The following is a 17,088-nucleotide window of genomic DNA, read 5'->3' as shown; positions in this document are numbered from 1 at the left end:
AATGGGAGAAGATATTTGCAAATGACATATCAGATAAAGGGCTAGTTTCCAAGATCTATAAAGAACTTATTAAACTCAACACCAAAGAAACAAACAATCCAATCATGAAATGGGCAAAAGACATGAACAGAAATCTCACAGAGGAAGACATAGACATGGCCAACATGCACATGAGAAAATGCTCTGCATCACTTGCCATCAGGGAAATACAAATCAAAACCACAATGAGATACCACCTCACACCAGTGAGAATGTCTCAGGTACTCTTTAAGGTGACCAACCATCCCATTATGTCTGGAGTGGTTCCTGGGACATGAGAGTTTTAGTTTTAAAATGGGCCACCTATTTCCTTGTCCCACCTGTACACTTACATGCCGTGGCTTTTGACTCTTCTGAGTACAACTCAGATTTGGGAGAAGCAATAAAGGGTTACAGGGAGAGACTGATTATTAAATTCTGATATTGAGTTTTTATTGGCCATGACGTGTTTAAAGACCATTCTTTTGATATTTATTTCGTGGGTTCTTTGGTGAAATGAGATTCTCATTCCACAGTACTGGAAATTTCTTATCTACAATATTTAGTCTCTATTATGAGTGCCATTTATGACCACCAATTTAGCCTCCAGTTCCTTGCGATCTCTGTTCACTCAGACTCTCTGTTGAAGTCTCATTGTTTCCTGAGGTAACCCTTTCTGGTAAAACCCCTTTAAGATGCTTCAAATCAGCTTTTGCCTCTTGCCCACTGCAGTAGCCTCCAACTGAAATTAGTTCTCTGTTTCTTTTTTTTTGGAAGTAGTATTTTTTTTTAAGTAAAAAACTGTGAATAAGAATGGTCACAAGAATATTAAATACGTGGATGTTTCATTTATTATAATGAAGAAAATTTTGTCATTTTGAGAAAAGTATACCTAAGAATAATAATTAATAGTCAAAATAGATAATTTATACTTTGCCCTCCCCAAGAGAATGGAAAATATATTCTTCAATGTATGGTGCATATTAAGGGTACTCTAATTTTACAAAAGAGGATGTAAATGGTCAAAAGTCTTTTAGAATTCATGTCTACCTCACAAAGTTAAAGAATAAGAAATATGACCAGTGAAGTGAGCGTGAGGATCAGGAAAGATGATGTGGTGGTGGTGTTTTGGGGAGTTTTAAATTGTGTTTACCTATCCGCTTTTCAAAAATAGTTTAAGTGTGAGCTAAAGAAAATGCTCAGAGGTTTGCCTAGGTTGGTAAGAGTTGGTACAAATTGTCATGTATGTTTATATAGGAAGGTGAGAAGACTATGCCACTAAAGAGGCAGTCATTACATAATAGGATACGTAGGAGTTTTAAAATTGAAGCTATTTGGTCTTTTTTTAATTAATGGAGTAAACTGCTTTAGGAAAATTGAGTTTTTATCCAATAATTTCCAAAATAATATACACGAAATGTAAGATACCCACTAGACTAAATTGGCAGCTTTTTGTTATTCTATATTTGCCTAGCCTTCAAAATGCTAATTTCTTAGTGATGATTAAGATGTATAAGTTTTTGTGTTTGGTACGATGGTCATTGACTTTCTTCCATGATGAAGGTAAACTCACTTGTCAATGCAAACTGTATTAGAAGTGGATGAAATTTCTGAACTTGAGAAAGATATATTTATCCCCCCCAAAGTATATAGTAGATCCTCAGTCTTATATTAATTCCAAAGTAGATAAAATAGATGCTCCGTCTTTTATTAGTTCCAAAGTTGTTCCTCCTGAGAACTTTCCCACCAACTTCAATACCTGACTGAAAGATCTATTTATTTGAAAGACCATTTTAGTTTCTTAAAAAATTTAGCCTTTAATTTACATTCTTTAATTTTCATAGTTATGAAAGTAGTTAAGTAGGGATATGGAATAATTTTGACAAAAGGAAGATTATCTCCTGTGATAAATATATAACTGTATTATACTTTCTCCAAAATTTCTCCATGGTTTTAACAGTCTTACTAAGTGGATCAGAATGTTCTGACTTGGGGTCCTGAAACTTTCGTATGCATTCTGTCTCATGAGAAAAATCTGTATTTAAATGATGGGTTTGTTTAAAACAAAAGCATAACTTTCCTCAAGGTAAGCAGCCATTGATTTAATTCAGAAACAATTGAATTGAAAAGCAAACAATTTTTGTTTTGCTTTCCCCTCTTTCCCCCAGGGAAGAGAACTGGTGATGGGAAACAATCTAAATGGAAATATCTTTCTGTTGCCTGAGTCTGGGATGCCCTCTTGTGAAAAGGGAAGAAGAGAGGAAGGACACTGAAAGGAAGTTGCAGGATGTTGTAATAGCACTATGGGTAATAAGGAATGAGTTTGTGGCCATTGACTTCACAGACTGGTCAGCAAACTCTTGTAGCAGAGACCACTACTATCTTTAGTCTGAGCTCTGTCTCATGACCAAAGACCTGCTACATAGCCATGCACCCAGAAAAAAGTGTAGAAATAGAAATCTGTGTATACATGTGGTATAGGGCTTAAACCATAGGCCTTGAGATAAGTCTGATCCACCTGTATTTGATTCCTGACTTGGCCATTCACTATCTGGAGATGATAAATATGGTTTGCTGTTTTCAAAAACTTGGTGGTAGAAACCTAACAAAACTTAGAGCTGTAGAAGGACGGTTAATAAAAGAAAGTTGGAGCATGTTTATAACCCGAGGGTCGGCGATTTTAAAGAGAACAGATAAAATATTTAAGTTACTGTGAAAAATAGATGTTACATAGCTCTCTTGAAGGTTGAAAATAGGATTAAATGAGATTTTTATGTGTATAGTATACATGTATATATGTGTTAAGTGTATGAATAGATATACACCTATATCTCTGTTTTCACACATAAAATATATGGTATACATATTTTTGTATATAGACAAAATACCAATTTCATCACAGAATGTGTACTCAGTACCTCCTATCTACACTTAGTAAATCCTATCTTGAAGCAAAACTGAAAGTATTTCCAGGGTTATAAGATAAAATTTGGTGTTTAAGTATAGTTAAAATGAGACTGCTACCAATTTTTCTCAACTAGGATTGCCCATTAGAGTTACAGGTAGTTATTTGAAGGACTGTTTTCTCAACTCTAACAGGGATATTACACAACTAGTACCGTTTGAAAATCGTGGGAGATAAGTTCATTCAATCACTGTATGCAGTGATTGATTACTTTAGGACATTAGGGTTTAGTTATGTTACAAAACCAGTTGAGAAAAATTCAGTTAATTAATCTAATTAGAATATGCATCCATACAGAAATATTAACTTTTATTCTATCATAATGTACTTAAGCTCAGACTCAGAAATTTTTTGAGGATACAAGCCATGAAGTGATCTAAAAACTTTACCCAGGCAGCACTGTGTTCTGAGTTATTTTTGAAATGAAATCTTTTTTATTACAGAAAGGTAAGCATATGCATTGTGTTAACTACAATGACAAACCTCTCTGGAAGCTTCATAGCATTTAAAGGCAAGGTGTTGACCTCAGACAGATGACATTTTTTATCCCAGACCTACCCTTTAACTATGTGTGTGGACCTGGGCATCTGAGTTAAATGATCTAATTCTCAGTTCCCTCGTGCATAAAATTGAAATATTAATTGTATCATTGCTAATATTCACGTGGGGGTAATATATGTAAAGTGTTTAGACTAATGGTTGGAATATGAGTATTTAATATAAACAATTTTTAAGTAAATGATCATATGACCCATTTTGAAGACCAATATGTACAATGCCTTTCTCAAAATTATTATGCAATGAGTATCATCACTACTTCCAAAAGGATGAAAGAGAATCTTATTTTAGGTGTTTTTATCAGTTATGAAAAACTAGATTTTACTGCAGTAAACAATAGCTTCAAACGATAAACTTTTATTCTTTAATTCTTGCCAAATGCCTGTTGTCTGTCACTAATGACAGTGCAGTGGGAAGTTCTATTTTATAGCAGCCTCTCTATGACTGAAACTGGTGGAAACTTCACTGTCACGGAAGTTGTGGGTCACAGTGGCAAAGGGATAGTGGCCTATTTTTTTTATTTTTTAAAAGATTTTTATTCATGAGAGACACATGCACACACAGAGGCAGAGACACAGGCAGAGAGAGAAGCAAGCTCCATGCAGGGAGCCTGATATGGGACTCAATTCCAGGACTCCAGATCACACTTCGAGTCGAAGGCAGGCGCTGAACCCCTGAGCCACCCAAGGATCCCAGGGGATAGTGGCCTATTGAACCACTGTCAAATGCTTTCACACGGAAAATTCGCATGAATTTTCAGATTCCATGGGCCAAAGAAATTCACATGGCCATGCTGTGGTATCTTGTGATGTATAATCCTTCCATGTGCCTGAGAAGAACTAAACATTGGTAGAGAGTGAATGTGGTGGGCCGCATAGTTAGGTAAGGCAAATGGGTTGTAAATGGGCCCAAGAATTTCTTTTTTAAAAATTTTACTTATTTATTCGTAAGAGACACAGAGAGGCAGAGACACAGGCAGAGGGAGAAGCAGGGTCCCTGTGGGACTCAACTGCAGGACCCCAGGACCACGCCCTGATCCAAAGGCAGACGCTCAACCACTGAGCCACCCAGGCATCGCCCAAGAATTCTCTAACTATAAAATCAGTTACTGAAGCAAATGAATAAGTGATAAACCAGGCATTTCTTTCTATATAACATTTTCCTTATTTTATATAACTGAGTCAATTTTATCTTTTATGAACGCCTAGAATAAAACATCTTTGTGATCCTTGTGTATAGTGGGAGTGATAGTCCAACTAATAAAGTTAAAATTTATAATGTCATCTCAATTCTACATTTTATTTATTTTTAATATTTATTTATTGGAGATACTGTGTGAGCAAGAGAGACAGAGCCAGGGTGAGGGGCAGAGGGAGAGGGAGAAGCAGGCTTTCTGCTGAGCAGGGAGCCTGATGTGGGACTCCATCCCAGGACCCTGGGATCTCAACCTGAGCCAAAGGCAGCACTTAACCAACTGAGCCACCCAGGGATCCCACAATTCTCTATTTTAATTAACTTTCCCTCAGATTCTATTGAAATAATATGCACATTTATTTTATATAGTCAATTGCCATTAGATTCTGTATCTGCAAATTTACTAAAACTTACTTAACTCACACATCAATACTATTTGTGCTGCTTTTATAGTCCTTCATAGACAGACATGTGCAGAGCCACACACAAAAAAATTAAGTCCCCAATGTTCATGTTCTCAGCAGAATTTGAACAAGGTACTGCTCTGCCATCTTGCTTTAGCTCTCTTACTGTAAATAAGTGTCCTTTGGGGGGAGGGGGTCTATGTAGTGATGTAGTGCCATACTTCGTTGGTTGTTTTTTTGTTGATGATTTTGCTGAAATAGTGTATAGTGCTGAAATGTATTCTGATGCTCCTAAGCACAAAAAGGCTATGATGTGTCTTACAGAGAAAACATATGTCTGGACAAAACTCACCTAACACATGAGTTATTGTGGGTTGAATGCTAATGAATCCACCATAAGTTGTCTTCTACAGAAATACACATAAAGCAGGCTTATGTTAATACATGTATTAATTTTTTTCCTGTGTATTTCTTTTTTTCTGTGCATTTCTATTAGAGATGAGATGGTGGCAAACATGAGACTAGAGACTTGTAGGAACAACGCTAGGTTTCCCATAGGATCCATGTTTCACTGTCGACTAATTCAGTGTTTAGGGTAACTTTATAGACCATAAATACTATAAGAAATGGAACTTAAGTAGAAATATTAAAATAGGGCAGATTTTTTTACCACCTAAGACTAAGTAAGTTCAAAATCTGAAGAACAATGGGAAATTGTGTCATTTAAAAGAAAAGAATAATTATTAAGCTGACCTGCAAAAACTTCATTTTCTATAGGTAGTGTACTAGTACTGAAAAAGTTATCTTCTACAGGGTTAAAAACCAAAATTGCTACATTCAAAATTTTATTTTTTAAAGCTAAATACCTTTGAGACAAAAAAAAAATGTATGAACTTTCTGATTTTTAAGGTTTAGGTTGCCACGTGTGGTTTTTGCCATTTCAAATAAACTAACTGCAAGCTTTTGTACTCTACCAAGGAAGAAAATTTTTATTGCTCTTTTTTTAAAAAAATATTTATTTTAGAGAAAAAGAGTGCAAGCAAGCATGACGCAGAGGTGCAGAAAGAGAGAAGAAAAGTCTTAAGACTCCATGCTGAGCACGGAGCCCCATGTGGGTCTCTATCTTATAACCCTGAGGTCATGACCTGAGCTGAAACCAAGAGCTGACTCTCAACCGACTGTGCCACCCAGGTGCCCTTTGCCATTGCTTTAAATAAGTGACTGGCTTTTTGGGAAGAGGCCTTGTTACACTGCCAGTTTACTTCTTTGTGATCCATTATTTTTGAAAAATTGTATCAAATCCTGATTCCTTCCACTTAAACTTGGTTAATTAACTAAAAGTTGAAATGTAATGAAAACACCAATGTAAGGAGCATTGTAAATTATAAATGATAAAAAAAAACTGACGTAGTAGAAATGATTATTTCTAAAATCTTTATCAACTGGGCAGCATAATCTGTTCCCAGACAGATGAACCTAGGTAATTACAATGCTTTAAAATTTGGCGAATGACCATCCACCATGGTTACATCATGAAAGCTGTTAGCGTTTGCAACTGGTTCTCATTTACCAATAGGCCTGCAGAATCCTCAGTTTATCTTCATTTCACACTCAGCAATTCTGTTTCATGGTTAATGGGGCATTCTCACACTTTATCTGTCTCTCAACAAGGGAAGATTAGTCCTATGACATGCCAGTTGCCTGTGACAAAAAGAGATTGTGTCGCTCTTTCTCTATTTGCCTCTCTCTCATCTATTTCATTATATTATAGACAGCTGCCCTAAAGAAACCACATGATCATTATCTCAGGTCACAAAATGAGCAACAATCCTCCTTGTCATGCAGGTTATAATGCAAACCTCTTTTCTATGAAATCATTCTCTGACAACAATTTAGAGGCAAGTTGGCCAGAACTTTAAAATGGTTTTCCATCTTCAACCATGCTCTGCTCTGTGTGAATTCCTGGCCCTGAGGACCTGGATAGCCTTTGTGCTCATTAGTCCTTGGTTCCTACTCTGCTGTCAGTAGTCAGGTAATAAAACTCTGCCCAGGGGGAGAGTGAAAAGGTTGTCAGATATGGGGATAAGTATACTAGAGGAGTCAAATTGTGTCTGTGTCAGAATCGTATGGCAAGACAAAGATGGGCCACTGGTTGTTATCTGGGACATAAGTTGCTGACTTATAAATTTGATGATACTTCTCTACTTATTACTTTAAAATGTAATAATGATTGATTTTAACATTGACTATTAGGGTATACTGCTTTTTCTCACTTTTAATTGGAAATGTCATTTTAAAATTAGTACATAGTTACCAATGTAATATATAGCAAAAAATATGGAGTTTCTGAGTACTTTAAAAATAAAGCGAGGGTTGGGAGGTTACCACACGAGTAACACTAACAAAGCTCTGCTGAAGGGATTTTGCTCTTTCATTCCAGTAATGATGGACCTAGTCTTCTACGCTGAAGGGAATAAATAGTGGGAAAAAAAATGAAAAGAGTAGTGCTACTGTGTCCTGATAAGTCACGTCAACTGAAATTGACTTAGCTTCAGGACAAAGTAGGAAATGCACAGGAAAAACCTGATGAACTTGAGTTCCTAGAAAAGATCTAGAAGATGTGGTAAGAATGGAGAGAAGATCCCTAAGCAACCCTCAGAGCACGTGATGAATTCAAGAAACCTGCTTACTTATCAATGACTGGGAAGGATATGGAAGCCATTTAAAATGTTGGTATTTCCTAAAATAAGTGTGAGTTAGGAATTTACAGATGAAATAATCTGTTATCCTATTGTTAGCTCATTTAACTTCATTGTAGCCCTGTCTTAGGGGATCTTAAAAAGAGAAGCATCAGTTTTCCAGTAGGAATTTAAAGGAAGTAAGGCATGCTGCTCTACCCTCTCCCCAACTCCCCAGTCATTCAAGCTCATCGAGTAAGTATCTATATAAGGGTTACAACTATGACAGGATCTCAAAAAGGAAGTATTATGTAGAGGTAGATGAAAATGGCTTGAATTTGGCATAAACAGTGGCAAGATTGAATTCTAGTTCGGTCACTTAAAAGTTACTTTTTTGAGTTTTAGATTCCTTTTGGCTAAAATGGTGCTAATAGCACTTTCATGTTAGTATTATGAAGATCAAATATTAAAAAGAGATGAGCTATGTAAAACACTGAGTAAAGTACTTAATATGGAACAGGTACTCAATTAGAGGTTGAAATTATTATTTACTTCATCTGTGTAGTCATAACTGGAACCAAGGTTCTCACCTATGGGTGTTCAATAATCAGAAATGTAATTCAAAATCTTCTGAACCGGGGACTCGGCACTTGTATTTCGATCTTTGAAGATTCTGATGTACCAAAGTCTTGAGAATATCTATAACTTGGAAGATCTCCTTGAACATGGGCCATACTCTGTTGGGAGGATATCAGCTGTTTAGAGGCTCTCAGAGTGCTCAGTGGTTAAGGAGGAGCCTGGTCTGCAGTCCTGAAGGTAGACGGAAAATCCAGGTTTTGTCCTTTATAAATTAGACTCTTAAAACACAGAATAGTGCTGCTCTTCAGATGTCTGTTTTACGAAGGCTTTCCCTACCGTTTATCTTAAAGTTACGTCTTCTGTAAAACTGATGTTGCATGTTAAGGACAGGTGGTGAAGTATAATCCTCTTTTGGATCATACTGACCCCCTGGTCCCACACCCCATACAGCAGCCTTGTCTTCATCCTTCCCCAATATAGAATCCCTCAATACTCCAGGGGTTAACTTACTAAGCCAGTTCAGCACAATAACTGAACCTAAAATTTCTAAAAATGGGCTGTTAGAATGTAATGCCTTTCCTCTATCTCAAGCATTGGATGTTACATAATTCATGTCTATGAGTGATGGTTTGTGTCCTCATTTACAAATGTCAACATAACCGCCCATCCTCAAAAAGCTTTCATCTCCTTTACCTGGACAGAAATAAAGATTGCTGTAGTGGCATAAACCCAGTTTATGCCAGATTCTCTCCCCAGAGAAGACCGGAAAGGAAGGGGTGGAATTATGATCTATTTAGAGGGTAGAATGGACAGGACTTGACTGGGAGAGTGAGTACTGAGATTAATATTCAAGTTTCAAGATGAACCCAAAGGTTGGATTTAGTGGCTATAAAATATGTAATTTTAGAGTGCATCCCTGTCCCCCTCACCTACACTCCCCAAATCTCCTTACTATCCACACTAATGTGTGCAGTTCATGAGAAAAAGGACCAATCCTCTTTCACAGACCAGTATCGATTTACCAGACATTCTGCTTCATTGGACATGGTAGTCTCGTAGGTGAAAGATGGTTGTATACATCAAGGAGTCCAGCAGAGGAAATATTTCAGTTCTATCTATTTGGGCCCACTAGCAAGGGTAATCTTATGGCTTTAAAAAGACAATAAAAAAAAAAATAAAAAAATAAAAAGACAAGCTATTTTTCAATTGTTTAATTGTTCAATTCTACCATAAAGAAAATTAATACTAGGCATTGGAGAAGCCTCATCCTGTTACTGTAGCTGCACATTCTCAAAAAGGCCCCTTAAGGAAAGCCAGTTTGCAAATTGGAGATCTCTCTACCAACCCTAACTTCAACTAAAAAATAAAATAACAATTGGGCTTTTATTCCCATTCACTTGCAGTGGCAAAATAAAGCGTGTGATTTTCAGAAATGAGCCCAGGCATGAAATCCAGAAATTTACCAAACATTTATTAGACCTTGTTAGAGAACGTCTTTTTCAGAGTGTATAAATAATAACTGACTCTGCCAAATCTCTGCCCTTTATACTTTTTCTTTAATTCATTTACTCCCCAGAGTAGAACACTTGAAAGGTCAGAATATAAAAGCGTATATTGACTGGAAGCCTCTACAAAGCCAAGTCCTATAGTGCCTCCTTTTGTCCCCAGCAAATGCTAATGGTATTCATAGTCCATTGGTGTGACTTAGCTTTTCTCAGTGCTGTCTTCTTCCTTAGACAATTTGCTGTGTCATGGCTTGAAAGAGGAAACTGGTTTTAAAGCTTGAAGTGGTTTATTGATCCTGAAAGATGAGGTAATTCACTGTCTGACATAATTCAAGCCTCCAAAGAACAAAACTCTGAACTATGCTTTTCTCATGAAACAGGCTCTAATGGGCATATCAAAATCCTGGCCCTTGCTTAGCATCCTCAAAATAATTGATTTAGATTAAAATGCGACCCTTAAAATTCCTTCTGAATCATTCTCCTCACAGATCTCCCTAAGCAGCAGTAAGATTCTCCCATTTATACAACTCTGGTAATTACTGCTAATTGTCCTAATAATGTTAACTAAATCTAATTCATTCCTATCCTTGTACCTCCTACCATGTGATTAATGTCAGGACTGGGGGATTTTGTATATATTAAATATCTTAAAGGTTATACCCTGGAAATGTGAGGGAAAGCTTTAGGGCAACGAGATAACCTCTAACAACAGGATTGACACGGAGTGACCAAAGAGTAAAAGGACTTACGTGTACTCTAAGTCACCCAGAGTGAACCAAGTTATTTTGTTTCAGGAACATGAGGATGAATATTTATAATTGAGATAAGGTAGTACTTGAATAGAATGTTGAATCTCTTTATTCTATTTGGAGGAGATCATCAGAAAATATGCAATTAGTTGTTCTTTGTGATCTCAGTCTTCAAATATTTTCGCTACAAATACTGCTTTGGGTAGAAAGAGTTTTGTGCTGCAGAAACTAATTAAAAGAGCTTTTTAATTAAAAGAGCTTTTTGAGCACTTCGTGCCTGCCAGTCACTGTTTTAAGAAATCTGTAAGTATTATCTCATTTTACTCTTAGAGAAGATCCATTTATTTTATTGATAAGAAAACTGATCAAGAGAGATTAAGTAATTTGTCCAACACGATGCAGGTAAAAACTGCCAAAATAAATTTATGCAAAGAGGATCTAACAATCTTTCTTGACAACTGTACTGATTCATCTTGCAGCAACATCCAATTGGAAACAAGGATAGTGTTCATGAAAAAGGCTGGTTTGGATTTTAAGTAAGGACGAGTGAGATTTTGACAGAAGGAGGCAGCAAGGAAAAGTAGAAGACATTTTGAGCTAATGAGACCGCATAAGAAAATCAAGAAAATGGAAAAGCATACAGAGCATCTTCAGGAAAAGATGAAAGTTTATCTCTGTGTGTGTGTGTGTGTGTGACAGAGAGAGAGAGAGAGAGAGAGAGAGAGATGCATATGAATTATATAAAGCAAAACTCAGAGTTTTTGGTGTTAATTGAACGAGGTTACAAGATCTTCAGTATTTGGTCCTGTTCAAGTTCTCATATTGGTCATCACGTCCCCCCCAACATTTGATCTATTGTTGATTGTCTAAATTGGTCACCCCAAACCCTCTGAAAAACTTTTTTTTTTTTTTTTTTGCCTAGAAAGGATACTTAAGAATATGCCAGTATTCTCTACTCTAATAACAGATGTTAGAAAGGAGCTCAGGCCTGGAGAAACAACCCATAACCAGCTGTTTCATAGCTGTAATTACAACCTTAATAAATGAATCATTTCCTTCAGTTGGCACTAGTTGGGGTCTGAGCATAGCATTCTGTGGGTTAGCAGTTCTGGAAGCATTTCCCTGTCCACACATAATGCTTTAACATGGAGGTTTGAGAAATCAGGCACATAACAAAAATGGCCCTTACTGTGTATAAAATGCAAGTTTAACAATTGGTGGTGAGCTCATATGAGAAGGAAGAAGTCATCAAGTCCTTGGTAATATAATTGGCTTGACATATTAGGTTGTAGCTTTGAATTTAAAAATCAAACTATAAAACATAATCTGCTGTACAGTGTGCTAATTAACCAGCTGGGCCAGCTTTTATAGACTTAATTTTACAGATTTCCTCGAGGACCTAATCTAGTTTGGTGACTCAGAGCTATATCTCCCTCCTGCTAAGTCTTAATAATCATGGTTCCTGTTTTTTTTCCTTGGTATGTCAGAGACCTCATCTTTGTCTCTTTTGTTAGATGATATCCTTTGCACTGAAAAATCTTTCTGTAGATATCCTTATTAGACATTGCATTATAAAAGCACCCGTTTTGCTACTTCTACCTGCATAATTCTCCGTTGTGATTAATGCTCATATTTCAAAACAACGAATCCTATTCCCAAACAAACATGTTAGGTCATAATAGAAGAGTTAGAAACAAGTAGCAAGGACTGAATTTCTACCAAAAGTGGGTTTGGTAGAAAGACAAAGATTAAGTGGGAAATCAATTAGTTACAAGCTTTTTCACAATTACAACAGTGGAGGATTAAAAAAAAAAAAAAACAATAAAAATGAATGATCTTCTCAGCTTTAAATTCATAATCCAATGTAGCAAGGGAGACAAGGAGAGTGATAGGAACAACATAGGGCCTTAAAGTAACTTTTTAAAAATTGAAGTGAGATTGATACCCAAAGTTATATTGGTTTCAAGTGTATAGCATAGTGATTGAACACTTTTTTTTTTAAGATTTTATTTGAGAGAGAGAGAGTAAAAAGCAGACTCCCTGCTGAGCAAGACACCTGACTTGGGGCTTGATCCCATGACCTGGAAATCATGACCTGAGCCACCCAGGCACCTCTGATTGAACTTTAATTGCATAATGCTATATTCGTTTCAAGTGTGGCTGCCATCTGTCATGGTAAAACGCTGTTGAAATGCCTTTGAATATATTCCCTGTTCTGTGTCTTTAATCCCTGTGACTTACTCATAACTAGAGGCCTGAACCTCCTACTCCCCTTCATCCATTTTTCCCATCTCCCCATTCCTTCAGGAAACCAACAGTTTGTTCTCTGTATTTGTGGGTCTATTTGTGTTTTTTGTTTGGTTATTCATTTGTTTTTTATTTTGGTGGGTTTTATTTTTTTATTTTTTTGTTTGGATTTCACATATAAGTGAAATCAGAAGGTGAGATAAAGTTCCTGTGTTTATCTATGATTTAATGATGAAGATAGTATGTGCTTCATGTAGGAAACCTATAAACTGTTAAGAAAATTACCAAGAGGTGACTACTGTGAATATTTCAATATATATTCAATATAGCCTCTTTCTACTCAAAATTTTCTACTTATTTGCAGTTATTTTGTGTGGGTAATTTTGTCTTCCCTTGGTTTTCCCATCATTATCATACATTTTCTTAAGTCCATATAAAGTTTCTGACACTTATGTAGCTTTTATTGATTTTTTTTCTATCAACATTTATACTTAATAGAAAAATTTATAGCATAAATTCAAAAACTAATGCTGTTGGTGGTGTGTATATGTATATGTTTATACTAATCTTATAACCTGTATATACCATGTATGTGATCACATTATTTTGCAGTATGATTTTTATTACTTAGCAATATGCTATGAATATTTTTGGGTACATATATATGTATATACATATTTTAATAAATATATTCCATTGTATGGGTATTTTGTAGTTGATGTAACCAATCCTCTACTATTGGTCTGTCATAAGGATTCCAAGTATTTGTTTACGTATAATATAATACTCCAATAAAAATCCCTATGAATATTTTGTCATTCCTTATTCTTTTTAAATACATTTTTAGAATCTGGGAGTTCATGCCAGTTAAGAGCATTTATTCCAATCTAATGTTATATGAAAGTAATGAGAAGATTCTTTTGATCACAACCAATTTAATATGTAGACATTATCTCCATGCATTCTTTTCATATAAGTGTTATTTTTTTCCATGTAGTTATTGCATATTTATGAATTAGTATTTATTTTGTAAATGGTCTATTTTTATTTTTTCCATTTTTCCATTGGGGATATGTCAGTTTTTGAAATTTAACTTATTTAAAATTTTAAGTTTCTAATTGTTATTTTATGGGTTATATGATATATATTTTGCAGAATCCAGGAAGGTATTTTTTTTCTTTGTGCCTCCAAATTCTGGTTAAAGCTTCACAGCTGAGGATGATGTGGAAAAGTGTCACCATGTTTTTTTAAGAAAGGAACTAGGTACACCATATACATCTTTAGGATCTGAGTTTTTCAGGGGCTTGTCACCATCAAGAGCAGCCAGAAATTGATTTTTGATTACTCAGGAGAAAATACTTTGAAAGGACTTTGCAAGGAGTAGAGAAAAATATGTTGCTTCTCCTTTCACACCAAATGAGGGCAATACCAAGAGGGCTTGACTGCATCCTTGGATTCTGTGGGGCACAGATAATGAAAAGTCTGGAGTGGACCACAAAGGAAGTGCCATTAGGGAGGGCAGCAGGAAAGTGTGGCTAGTAACCTAGAGTTTGGCTGGGGGATTTGGAATGTTTCCCTACAGCTAAATGGTAGTGGACCCTAACTCATCCTTTGAGGATCTGCTCAGATTGGCAATTTTGTTTTCCAGGTGTTTAGGTCCCACATCTTGAAAGCCACAGGTAACTGCTTTATCTCCTTCTTACCCCACAACCAGTCAGCAAACTTTTGTCAGCTTCAGAACCCAACCACCTCCTCCAGGATTACACTTTAGTCCCAGTCACGGATACCTCCCATTCTAATTGGATTCTCGTATGTTTGCCTCACCCCCACCCCAACTCCCCAACTTAGTTTCAATGTAGCACTCCGAGTAGCTCTTTTAATATTTAACTTGAATCATGTCCTAGCTTTGTTCAAAATCTTATTTCTAATGGCATCATGTCTCACTCAGGGTAAAAGATAGTCTTAAAAATAGCCTATAAGTTCCTGTGTCGTCTGCCTCCCCAGTCATTCCTTTCAGAACTCATTTCCTACTGCTTTTCCTATTCTCATTGTGCTGCATACATGGGACTTCATATTATTCTTTTAGCTTGTCAAATGCTTACTCACCCTGGGGCGTTGTACTTACTGTTCTTCCTGGAACACGTGTCCCTAAATATGCATATACTTCTTCATTTAACCTATTAAGGTAGCATCTTTGAGGTCACATTTTCGGAAAGACTTTTGTCACCTTCTATGTGTTTGTGTCTCAGTCACTTTGTGTTCATGAATTCCATTTTATGTTTCTTCTAGGCACTTAAACATATTTTTATGGTGCTTATTTCTTTATTGTTCTAGTACACCACTAGAATATGAGCATGCAAGCTTCTGACAGAGCTGCCTGTCTTCTATCATCACAGCAGGACACAGGGAAGATACTCAGTAAAGTGTTGAGTAAATGATGAATGCACCCTGATTCAGAAACAAAGCTGCCTTAGTTCAAAGATGCTTTTTTTTTTCCTTTTGCATGTTACTTTGTTATTTAAGGTGAATCAATGTCCTTTCTCAAGATCCATATGAATAGTAGGTATGTATTTTCAGGACTAGAATACTGGTAGATATCTAGCCCTTGTATATATTTCAGGTGTACTTTTTCAATTACCAATAATCGTGCCTCAGATAAATCTCATTGGCTACGATACTGTCACTGCACAAAGCTCAGGTGTATTTTTTAACTTTGATGTAACACCTTAGTTAATACCCTGTAACATGATTTTGTACCCTGCCTACAATTTATCATTGCAATTTGATAAAGCTTAATTGTGAAGAAGTGTCTTATTTCCTACTTCTGTAGTGACAATTTACTGTAAATGTACTGGCTTAAAACAATACAGACTTATTATCTTACTTTCAGAGGTCAGATGTTCAACCCAGGCCTCACTGGGCTAAAATCATGGTGTCAGCAGGATTGATTGCTTCTGGAACCTTTAGAGTAGATTCTGTTGCCTTGTCTTTTCAGTCTAGTGATTACCTGCCTTCCTTGGCTCATGGCCTCATTGCTCTGTCTTCAAAACCAGCAAAATAGCATCTCTGAGCCGGCTTGGAAATGTTCTCCATTTAAATAAAAAAAATTATATCACAAAGCAGGGAGCCCGATGCGGGGCTTGATCCCAGGACTGGGAACGTGACCTGAGCCAAAGGCGGATACTTAACCAACTGAGCTACCCAGGTGCCCCCAGAGTTTTCCATTTTTAAGTATTCATGTGATTAGATGGAATCAATGCAGATACTCTTCCCATTTCAAGCTCCTTAACCTTTAGCACTTCTGCAGAGTCTCTTTTGCCCTATAAAGGAACATATTCACAGGTTCTGAGGTTTAGGTTTCCTACCTCAGAAGGAGTGAAAGCATAGCTATCTTTCATGATTGTCCCTGCTGACCTCTAACACTAATGCCTTATTTCTCATTTCTTTAAAAACAACTTCTTTAAAGGAATGATCACTGTCTGTTCACTCTATTTTTCATTTCAGTCTCCTGTTTGATCCCTTTAATGAATGTAACTTTGAATCCCACCAACGTATTAAAAGTGTTCTAGGTCCAACATTGACCAATTGGTCTCCAGACTTTGTTTTTCCCCCCTCTGTGTGTCACTATGCCTGAGAAGCTAGCAGGTAGTTACATATTTTCCATAGCAATCAGGAATAATGGAGCCTGATGGCCCAGGTCAGAATAGACAACCTAGCTGCTATTCCCTGTCGGATATATTTTACCTTCTGACTTCTTAATGACCCACTATTCTACTCATGTAAAAGTGTGGCTTACTTTCCTGATCATTGACCTTAGTTTGAAACTCTCCACCTTCAAATTCTTTCTCCTAAAGTTTACCTTTTCTTGCAGCATATTCTTTCCATGACTCTTGCCCATCTTTCTAGCTACTTTAAAATTCTCTGCTCCTTGTTCCTCCTGTTTTGGACTCCTAAGCCCAGTATTCCTCCGTTTCTTTGGAACTAATTCTGAGGACAACAGCCTTTCCTAAAGTTATGTAAGTGCCTTGATTGTTACCTGTTCACTCTCTTGATAGTCTACAAAGCCATCGTTGCAGGACACTGCTCTGAAGAGACTGAATATTGGGCAGTTATGGACACTGGCCAGCTCTGAGTGAAGGTGACCTCTCGTGGACACAACTCATCCCTTAGCCTTCTTCCTTGTCATGTGTG

General features: G+C 36.6%; 1 non-coding gene across 1 annotated transcript; it reads right to left on the bottom strand.

The window, feature by feature from the left end:
• Positions 1-15,445: 15,445 nt before the first annotated feature.
• LOC140624004 (U4 spliceosomal RNA) lies at positions 15,446-15,592 on the bottom strand. The gene has a single exon (XR_012023565.1). It is a non-coding gene; the product is annotated as a U4 spliceosomal RNA (small nuclear RNA).
• Between the last annotated feature and the right edge of the window lie 1,496 nt (positions 15,593-17,088).

This window comes from Canis lupus, chromosome 2, assembly GCF_048164855.1.
Source record: "Canis lupus baileyi chromosome 2, mCanLup2.hap1, whole genome shotgun sequence".
Lineage (NCBI taxonomy): Eukaryota > Metazoa > Chordata > Mammalia > Carnivora > Canidae > Canis > Canis lupus.
Note: the sequence above shows the minus strand (reverse complement) of the source record. Positions and strands in the feature narration are given on the sequence as shown.